The sequence below is a fragment of the Elephantulus edwardii genome, unplaced genomic scaffold (assembly GCF_000299155.1).
Source record: "Elephantulus edwardii isolate Elephantulus edwardi_28Jun2011 unplaced genomic scaffold, EleEdw1.0 scaffold00052, whole genome shotgun sequence".
Classification (NCBI taxonomy): Eukaryota; Metazoa; Chordata; class Mammalia; order Macroscelidea; family Macroscelididae; genus Elephantulus; species Elephantulus edwardii.
This window is the reverse complement of record NW_006399802.1, coordinates 9,037,505-9,048,420: the sequence shown is the minus strand read 5'-3', so window position 1 is coordinate 9,048,420 and position 10,916 is coordinate 9,037,505.

Genomic DNA, 10,916 nt, shown 5'->3' with positions numbered 1-10,916 from the left:
CCAGAAGAATGTATATCTGTGTTTCATTGATTATGCAAAGGCGTTTGACTGTGTGGATCATAACAAACTGTGGCTGTCTCTGAGAAGAGTGAGAATCCCAGAACACTTGATTGTGCTACTGTGGAACCTATACTTGGACACAAGAAGCCGTCGTCAGAACAGACCAGAAAAACACTGCATGGTTCAAAATTGGGAAAGTCATATGCCAGGGATATGTCCTATGTCCATACCTTTTCAACCCGTATGCAGAACAGATTATCCGAGAGGCTGGGCTCTATGAGGAGAAGTGTGGTGTCAGGATTGGTGGAAGATCTATTAACAATCTGCTTTTTTAATATGACACAACCCTGATTGCTGAAACTGAGGAGGACCTGATGTGCTCGCTGCGGAGGGTCAAGGACTGCAGCCTTCAGTATGGATTGAGGCTCAATATCAAGAAGACAAAGATTCTCACCACTGGACCAATTGGCAGCATCAGCACAGATGGTGAAGAGATTGAGATTGTTAACAGCTTCAGTTTACTTGGCTCCACGGTCAACACTCTTGGCACCAGTAGCCAGGAAATCAAAAACTGTATTGCCATGGGAAAGTCTGCTGTTAGGGACATCTCCAGAGTACTAAAGAGCAATGGTGTCACTCTGGAGACTAAGATACATCTGATACAGTCTATAGTTTTTGCAGTCACTTGTTATGCATCGGGGAGTTGGACAACAACTAGGGAGGATAGAAGGAGAATTGATGCCTTTGAGCTGTGGTGCTGAATAAGAGTATTGAATATACCATGGACTGCCAAGAAAACAGACAGATTCATCCTGGAGAGGGTTAAATCAGGCTGCTCCTTGGAGGCAAGGATTCTGGGGCTTCGTCTGACATATTTTGGACATGTTGTAAGGAGAGACAGGTCCTTGGAGAGGAACATCATGCTTGGGAGGGTGGAGGGACGGCTTAGGAGAGGAAGACCCTCTGTGAGGTGGATTGATTCAGTGACTGGGGTAATCACAGTGGGTGTGTCAGAGGCAGTGCGATTGGCAGAGGATAGAGCAGGGTTTAGGGCTATTGTACATAGGGTCGCTATGAGTCGCAAGCAACTCGATGGCACATAACAACAACAACGTTTTATATTAAGCTTTGGTTTTTATATGTCAAACTCAAATACATATGCAGTAAGAGCAAGACAACATGGAGAAGGCCAAGTCTGATGTCTGTTAACTCCACAGGAGGGGAGCTGCCCTATCAATAGCATTCACAAATAGAAATAATTGCCATGAGTGAAATACTATCCTCCTACTGCTCTGAATCTAATTACTGGGTAAACACAAAGACTGACAGAACCATATTCATGGTTATGAGATTTATTAAGAAGTTAACAAACTATAATTCAGTTTAACAAAATAAAAATTCCATTCAGAGAGTTTCTCAAATACAATACCTAATAGGCTGTAATTCAGGTTAACAGCAAGATACAATTCCTCAGTCCAAAGAGCTGTTCAGTTAACAGCAAAATATAAGCTTTTAGTCTAAAGAGATTCTCATTTAGTAGCAAGATTACAGCCCATTTCTCAGCCAACAGCAAGATACAATCCCAGATACAGGAAAGAAGGATATTTCTGTCCATTCTCTGTTTTCTGTTCTCTTAAAGATGAGATTCTCACTTTCTCCCTCTAAATCTGCTTAATTCAATGAGGAGATTAGTCAATCTTCTTGTGGATAAACTAATATACTATTTGCATGAGGAGGTGATGGCTAATCCAGTTGTTGATGTGTAAACAAGCCAATATGTTTGCAGACCAGGTAGAGTTTAAGCAGCTGGATTAGATTAAGCACAGTGGTCTAGGCAAGTCAAATTTTTAGCAAATGAGCCACTATATTACGACATACAGACAATGATCTCCACTTACTGTAAAGACGATTTTGACTCATGACAACTTCATGTAATACTATACATGTACTCAGTAGGATTTTCAATGGCTGATTTTCTGGAAACAGATCAACAAGCCTTTCTTTAAAGATGTCTCTATGTACACTGGAAACACCAAACTTTCAGTTGACAAGCAGCCTAATTTACCACCTAGGAACTCCACAGAAGTCATAAAGGTATACTATATAACATTATTATTCAAAATAATATCTTGTGTATATTTATTTTTTATAAAAGCATAATGCCATATGCTGTTTCATTCATTCTGTTATTAAAATATATGCTTTAGAATAGTGTCTGGCACAAAGTAAGTGTTATACATTCATTAAAATTTTTATGAACAAATACATTCAATCTTCTTAATAAAGGCTACATTTTTATGTAATGGTTATTTTATAATGAAGTAGGAATCAGCTCCTATGAAAAGAAGGAATATTTTTTCCTTTCAGATTAATATTTTAGTTTTCCTGTATACTGTATTTTCTAATTCAGAGTGAGATGTCTTCACACAATGGAAAGGTTCTCTTTTCCAACTTCATTTTGTCACAAAATAAATGAATCAAAAAGAAACCTACATAATAAAGCTTTCTATCCTTCTCCATATAATCTATTTTACATGCAAGTATATTTCTCATTTTCTGTATTACTCAATGAAGATAAAAATAGTATTTTTATTTTTGTCTTGATAAAACATTTTTTAAAAATGCTTAGCACAGCTGATCCACAACTTCTAACTTTGTCACTATGACATGTCACACACACACACACACACACACACACACACACACACACCCTCTCTTTCTCACTCTTGCTTTTTACAAATTTCTAAATGTCCCCCTAGGGAACTGAAACCATCTTTAAATTAGAATCATGATGTTTTAGTTTATAATTTGCCAAACATAATATGATAAATCTTGTGGCCTAGTGATAAGAAGGAACCTTGAAATCCCAAAGACGTGCTTTGAATCCACCAGCTGCTTTATGGGAGAAGGATGGGTAATCTCCTTGTATGAGATTTACAGCCTCTGAAAACCCACTGGAGGTTCATCAATGAGTCGATTCTAACTCAGAAGCATGTGGTTATTATAACAAAATGCAAAATTTAGGTAAGTCTTGGATTAATTTAACATGTAATATTCCTTTAAAATGTGTTTCTGCTAAACATATTCTTTTTTATTGATGATATAACTGGAATATTACCACATCTTTGGGATCTTTATTCTAAAGAAAGGAAGTAACTAAGGTATTTCAATTATTTTAAGACACAATTTGAAAAGAGGACTTACAATCGTGGTATAGACATTTCCCCCACCTATGAATTGCCAGGACTTAAGCATTGTATATTTAGACTAGTGATGTTGACAAGTGACATCATAAAGGGATTAGAACACTGAAAGTTAAAGGGGAAAAACAAGAGTTGTTGTTGTTACTTATGCTTCACACTTTTTACAATATAATACAATATTAGTGCCTACCTTGCTTGACCTAATTGCTACAGAGTTGCACTTCTAGTCAGAGGCAAGCAGTTCGAATCCACCAGCTGCTTTGCAAGAGAAAGATGGGGAATCTTTCTCCATTCAAATAACAACAGCTGTGAGTGTTCCAATTCAATAACACGTAACTGCAGCTGTTGGTTCACGTGATAGTTTTGAAAATGGACAATTGTCTTTGTGGTCAAAAAAAATGTTTGTTTCACTTTTTTATATGGTTGTCTTCTAACTGTGATTTTCATCTGATCTAAGGGAGACCTGTTAATTTAAACCTTTGTGAAGAATAATTGCAATCTTGCTTTCCCTTATATGTTTGTAGTCTTCTTTAAATTCTTGATTTAAGAATTAGCATTGCCTGTTCCATCTTAACCTGATGAATTGTACTGAAAATCTGATGAAGCTTGTTACTTTTTGATTCATTAGAAACCACTTTCTCCTTGTTCTCAGATATTAACAGAAGGATTAGAGTCGACCCTCTCATTGTTTCCCAAGAATTCTTTTATTTTTAGATAGCATCCTTATTTGGGAAGCATCAAGAGGGATATAACCCTTTACTAGTCCTTGATGTCAAGTTAGTGCTCGATAAACATTTGTTGAATGAATCAGTAATTAAGTAGTTGAATAAAAAAAAACCTTAAAATTTTCCAAAATTTTTGCTAACTTTATTGGATATTTAAAAGATCTAAATATGCTTTTTCAACTTACATAGTCATCGACAAATTCAGATAAGTTTGATTAACTTAAACTTTTAAATCTATAAATCGTTGGTGTAAGGTACTCCATTTAACTTTGCAATTAAGATTCAACTACACTCTCATTCAATTCTGGTTTTAAAAGTTTTTTTTCCTATCTGTTTAGAGATCTTTCCTTAGCAAACAAAAAAATCACAGATTTGTTAAAGTAGTGGTTGATGAAGCCCAAACATAATTTTATAGTGTTCAGCTGTTAACTGAAGGTCAGTAGGTTGAATTTACCAGTTGCCTTGTACCAGAAATAGTAGGCAGTCTGTTCCAGGAATCAATACCTCAGTATCAGCAGACAGGTGATCAAGAGACTTATTACTTTGGGCAAGTCTGCTGTCAGGGACTTCTCCAAAACACTAAAGACCAATGATGTCAGTTTGAAGACTAAGGTGCACCAGATTGAGGCCTAAGTTTTTTCAACTACATGTTATGCTTCTGAGAGATAGACAATGAATAAGGATGGCAATAGCAGAATTGATATCTTTGAGTTTTGATTTCAAGAATCCCTTACAATTGATATCCTTTAAATTACCCAAAGAACAAACAGATATGTCTTAGAAAAAAGTACAGCCAGAAAAAGAATGATGAAGCTTGGTCTCCCATACTTTGGACATGTTGACAGAAAATGCTATTCCCTAGAAAAGGATATCATGCTTGGGAAGGTGGAGGATCAGCAAAACAAAGGAAGACTCATAAAGAGGTAGATTGACACAGTGATTGCAGCAATGAACTCACCGTATCAGCAACGATGAGGATTGTACAGGATAGGAGAGGATTCAGGTCTGTTGTTCCTAGGATTGCTATGAGTCTACACTTAACTACACTTAACTACAGCAACCTCAGTAATATTGGTGACGCTGAGATGGTACTTTGGAAAACTATTTTAATTCTAATGCTATGATTTCATAAAGTTTAAAAATATTTTTATATCTTGTTTTATATATAAGAGATTGTGTGAGTAGGGGCAGTGTGACTAGTATTGAGATGAAAGCATCTGACCTCTACTAATTCCATGATGAGAAACTATCCCCATAAAGAACATCCACAGAAGAAAAAAAAAAGCATATTCCCACAATGTCAGACTTGCCCTGTTCCTATACTCCCAGAACTTACTTGTACCAGTTCTATCACCAACTGGCCCACCCAGAGCTCTCATTGCTCTGTCACTGGATTGGATAATCTGTTTCAAGAGCCACACAATTCATAGAACTAAAACCGTGGTTGTTGGTTCCATAAGGTACTTAACAGGTTACATAATCAGTCTGGAAACAGAACACGATTCTTCAGACAGTCGATCTTCTGGAGCACGCTCCCTTTGACCTTCAGCCTCATGACTTAGGTCAGTTTTATAAAGTCTCGTTGCTGAGTTTTTGTGGATGGCTATTGGTGTCATTAGGTGCCTACTGAGTTGCCTAAAGCAGCAATACTTTAAACAATGTATCTGAAATTTGCCCTCTCTTACACCATACTCACATCCCTGAGCTGTTTAATAGTCACAGTGGGAGCTGATCTTGTGCAGGGTCTTTCTCTTTCTCTGATCCTCCACCTTTCCCAGCATAAAGACTTTTTCCTAAAGACAGTCTCCTCTTGAAAACCTGCCTGAAGAATGTGAGATACTGCCTTGAGATAATGGGTGAGATGCATCCTTGACACTAGAGAACATTCTGGCTTCATCCAGGACAGATTTTTTTTTGTTCCTTTTTCAATACTCTTCACCAACATCGTGATTTTAAGGCATCAATTCTTCTTTAATTTTTTTGTTTGTTTGTTTGTTTGTTTTGTTTTGTTTTTTTAGTCATTGTCCAATTTTAGATGCATAAGAAGTAACTTTAAAAAGGGGGAAAATAAAAAGATTATGGTGATAGAAAGATCATAAATCAGGTGAATTTTAGTCTTTAAACTGACTTGTTTGCTTCTTAATTAGCTTTAAAGAGGTTCCTGAGAGTAGATTTTCCCAGTGCAACTTATCTTCTGGCTCCCTGACTTCTGGCTTCCTGATACCCTATTGGTTTTTTGGTTTTTGTGTTGTTGGTTTTTTGTTTTTGTTTTTATTTGTTTGTTTTTTATTTTGGATCTGAATAAAAGAAAATCCTTGATAACAATTTCTTTTTCCATAATTTATGATGTTACCTATTGGGCCTATGGTAAGGATTTTTGTTTTCTTGATGTTAAGTTGTAAACCATGTCAAAGGCTGTAGTCTTTGATCTTCTGCAGCAAGTGTTTTAACTCCCCTTTAAATCCTAAGATAAGGTTGTGTCATCTACATAATGCAGTTTGTGCATCAGTCTTCCTCCAATCCTGATGCCACGTTATTCTTTATATAGTCTTGTTTCTTGACTGATTTGCTCAGCATAAACACAGAGAAAGAATGTCATCCTGATGAACACCTTTCCTGATTTTATACCATATAGTAGTAGTCCCTTGTTCTGTTTAGATTACTGCATGTTGGTCTATGTAAACATGAATGATGACTATACACAGAGAGCTCACCTGATAGACTGTACAGAAATTAGAGTGATTACATCTGTGGAAAGACTTTATAGAAAAGCTCAGTACCAGCAGTCAAAGCAATGCTAGGTGCTAACTGTGGAACAGACTATCAATTATTCATGTGCAAGTTCCATTTGAAATTGAAGAAAATCAAAAGAAGTCCACAGAACCAAAATATAACCTCAAGTCTATTCCACCTGGATTTAGAAAACCATCTAAAGAATAAAACCTTAGTCCTGCTAATTGTGTGTGTCTTCTTATCCAATGTTCTAGTCCATCAGCAAATTTGGGCAAAGGCCTCTTATTCTGGCTGCATGAGGTAGAAGTCCCAGCTCAACTCTGTCTCTTTTTGGTCTTTCCTTCTCTGCTGCTGCAGCTCTTGTTTAGGTCCTGATCAGACTGGTGCAGGAACCTCTGACCCAGAGGGGTGCATGCTGCGTTCTCTGCTCCTTCTTAGTTGGTAGCAAGATTCTTGTTTTCTATACTACATCTGCTTAGTATAAAGTAGACAGCAAGACTGTCTGAGTCTCTCATGAGTAATCCACACATTCTATTTCCATGTTTCCACCCAGCCATGGGGATAAAATCAAAGGAAATGACTTAAGAAACTGGTTTTGAAAAATAAACTCGCTATTATACAGGGGATATTCATCACTGTATATAAATATGTATCAGTAATGAATTATTATTTTTTAAATAATACGACACAGCTGTCTTTCTTTAATTGCAAAGGCACATGGTTGGAACACATCAGTTTCTCTATAAGAGAAGGACGGGCAGTCTCTTCTTGGGTTTTCACGACTTCTGCAAAGTGGCGGAAGGGTCAGCTATGCGTTGGTTCTGACTTGACAACAGTGGGTAAACTGTTTATCATCGATGTCATTTTCCCATACATTATGCAATTTATCACCAAAAAACCTTGGGAAAATCATGTTAAGTGCATAAAACTAAATGTTGCTTTATCCCTTGTGCTTATTTGTATTTTATTTAGCTTCTACATATTTTTTCCTCCTTACAGAATTTTCCTGCTTACTTAAGTGACAGTAATTAAATTTCCAGTGAAAGAATATTTTAGAACACATACAAGAATGTAAAACATGTTCACATTTTGGTTGGGTTGCTGCACCAAGTGCAGAAAAGCTGTGATATAAATGACAGTGATAAAATAAAATACCTTGCCTTGAGGGGAACTGATTTTAGCTTGTGCCTGCAAAAATCTTGTTTTCCAGAGACTCTATTCAACCCTGGTATTAATATATATTCATTTTATTTGTTTTGGGATTATTCTTGGAGTGCAAATATTTGTCAAGTCCAAGTATCTTGTACAATGAATGTAAAAGCAATGCATTTCTGAATGTAACATTCTTTACGTACTACCTGTGGCTATATCATCTGCCATAATTTTATAAACATCTAGTTATTTTACCAAACAGAAACATTTAGTGATTTTATATTTTACACTGGAAACCACACAAAATATGGTATATGCAAACATAAAAAAATCACATTACAAATTTACCTGGGTATAAAATTATACAGAAAGATAGAATCAATTAATTACAATCTTATTTAAGGAAATATGACAATACAAGTGAAAGTCATCAAATACTTATCTTCCATTTTTCCATAAGTCCACATTATTAAATAATTCATATTATTGTCACTATCATCACTTACTTTTTTTCAAACACAACTAGTATTTGGATTGCAGATTTAGGAGTAATTAATACCCAGGCAATTGGACTCCAGACTCAACCTTCTTAACCATTGTTTTTTAGAGTCCTTCTATTTTCAGTAACAAACTCAAGGAGTTATGTGATTTTAGAAAATAAAGCAAGCCTAGATGAGGCAAGAAGGATTCAGACTTATAGGATAATAATCATTAAGAGTTGGGTAGTCAGAATATATAAAGTCACAGAGATTAAAACAAATCAAAGGGTAGAGGTAAAAGAGAAGTTATTTAGAAAGAAACAACTGAGAGGACAGGGAATTGGGAGGGGGAAGAATGCAGACATCTAGATAAAGGTTAACATGGAAGTGTTTTCATAAAAAGAAATCTAGATGATAAAGAAACATATATTTTAGAAAATAAAACACAAGAAAAAACATGATATGGAAAGATGATATTAGTGATGAAGTCAGGGGGCATAGTCCAGAAGGTGCTGTACTGGCAACCCAAACGCTGTGTCTCGGGCTGTTGACTCGTTGCTCTCTGGGAGGAAGATACAAAGCCTCCTGCTGTTGTCATTTGCAGACTTGGAAACCTGATGCAGAGTCTTAATGATTCTGAACCAAATCATCAGCAGTAACTTTGAGTTCTTAACTTTGTCCTCTTTTATAAAAGCAAAATATTAAATTTGATGTTTTATTCTAACATTCTTTCTATAAGATGGATATTTATATATTCATTTCTTAAAAGTTTATACTCTTTTACTTACAAAGTTTGTATACATTGGTTTTTCACACCAGATTGTATGAATGAGGATTTGTATTAAGGCAAAAAGTCATGAATGGACATTATTTTCTCTGTAGGTGTGGAAAGGATGACTGAAATGTAGGTAGTGAATATAAAGTTTCACATGCATCCAAATATTTAAAAAGTAACACAAAATAGATTAGATTGTGGGTTCAAAACTTAAATTTGTTATACTGTCAAACCAGACTCAAAGCAAACACACCACTGGAATTTCTAGACTCTGAGTCACATGGGAGGAGTGGCATCCACTTCTGTAATAGCTTGCCTCCGGAAACCCTATGAACCTGGAGAGAGGATGAAAGGCACCCAAGCGTCGAGGACTCTCCTTCATAGAGTCACTATGAGTCGCCTGCGACTCTACAGCATTTAACAACAACACCACAAACAACAAGCCACATGGGAAGAGATTGTACATCTTTCTTTCTTGAAGATACTGATGAAGTGGAAACAGTGGAAGGTACAGCCTTTGGGTCGGCAACGCAACTCCCTACAGATCACACTACCAGCATTACCTACTACCTATTGGAAAAATTAAAAACTTGGACCTCTATTTCTACTTTTATCAGTGCTATTTGGAAAATATACTTCTTGTTGTTGTATTTTCATCAGTGTTATTTCGAAAATACATTTACAAATTTTCTAATCAATGTAATAGAGGTATCCGGAAAAATTCATGATGCAATTATGAAATGATTTAACAAGTTACATGAAATAATTTTTAATTAGGAGTATAATTATTCTACTTTAAAAGATATTATTTTTGTTACATAGTCATAAAAAAGGTAGATTATTTTTGTTATGTAGTCATAAGTATGAGTATATTCTTAGTATTATTCTTCATGTATCTCTTGACCATCCAAATGCCATCCTCTGTGAAAAGTCTTTCCATCTCTTTAGCTCATTTTGGAACTGGATTATCAGACTTTTTCTAGTGGAGGCCCTGTGGTATTCTGTAAACTTTCTTTCTGAGATCCTTGTCTGAGATGGTGTTGTCAAATGTTTGGTTTGTTGTGGTTCTCTTCCCCCACTCCAGTCAGTGGGTTTTCTTTTTGTGTTTTATAAAAAGGTTTTGATGCACACAGGGACTTAATCTCTTGAAAGTCTCATTCATCGATGTTTTTCTTTCCTGGATTTCATATTCTCAGTATTACTGTTGTTGTTGTTAGAAACCATCAAGTTGATTACAACTCATAGTGATTCTAAGAACAATCGATCTGAACTCTGTCCTATCCTGTGCCACCATCTCAATCTCTGACACACTGGAGTCCATTGTTGTGATCACTTTATCAGTTTATCTGGTTAAGTGTCTTCCTCTCTTGCTGACCCTCCACTTTTCCAAACACAGGCCAGCAGTCAACTCCCTTGGGATTTACTGTCACTGAAAACCTACTGGAGGGTCCGTTATGAGTCTTTCCAGACTTAACAACAACAAGCATAGAACAACAGTAACATTCTCAGAATAGATGAGAGGAAGCTTTAATATTTAGGATCTAGCAAGTGCTCAGAATATGTGTTTGCTCTTTTGACAGTCCATAGGATATTCAGTACTCCTCTCCACTACCAACCTCAAAAGCATCAGTTCTTTTGTCATCCTTATTCATCGTCCAGCTCTCAGATGAGTAGCAAGTAATGGAAAAGATGATGAATCAGGTGCATTTTATTTTTTAAACTGATATAATTACTTCTCAGTCATTTGAAGAAGTCCCTTACTGAAGACTTTCCAAAATAATGTTTGCCCCTGATCTCCTGTATACTATTACCAAAGATGCTGGTTGTGGATCGAAGGAAGATAAAATCA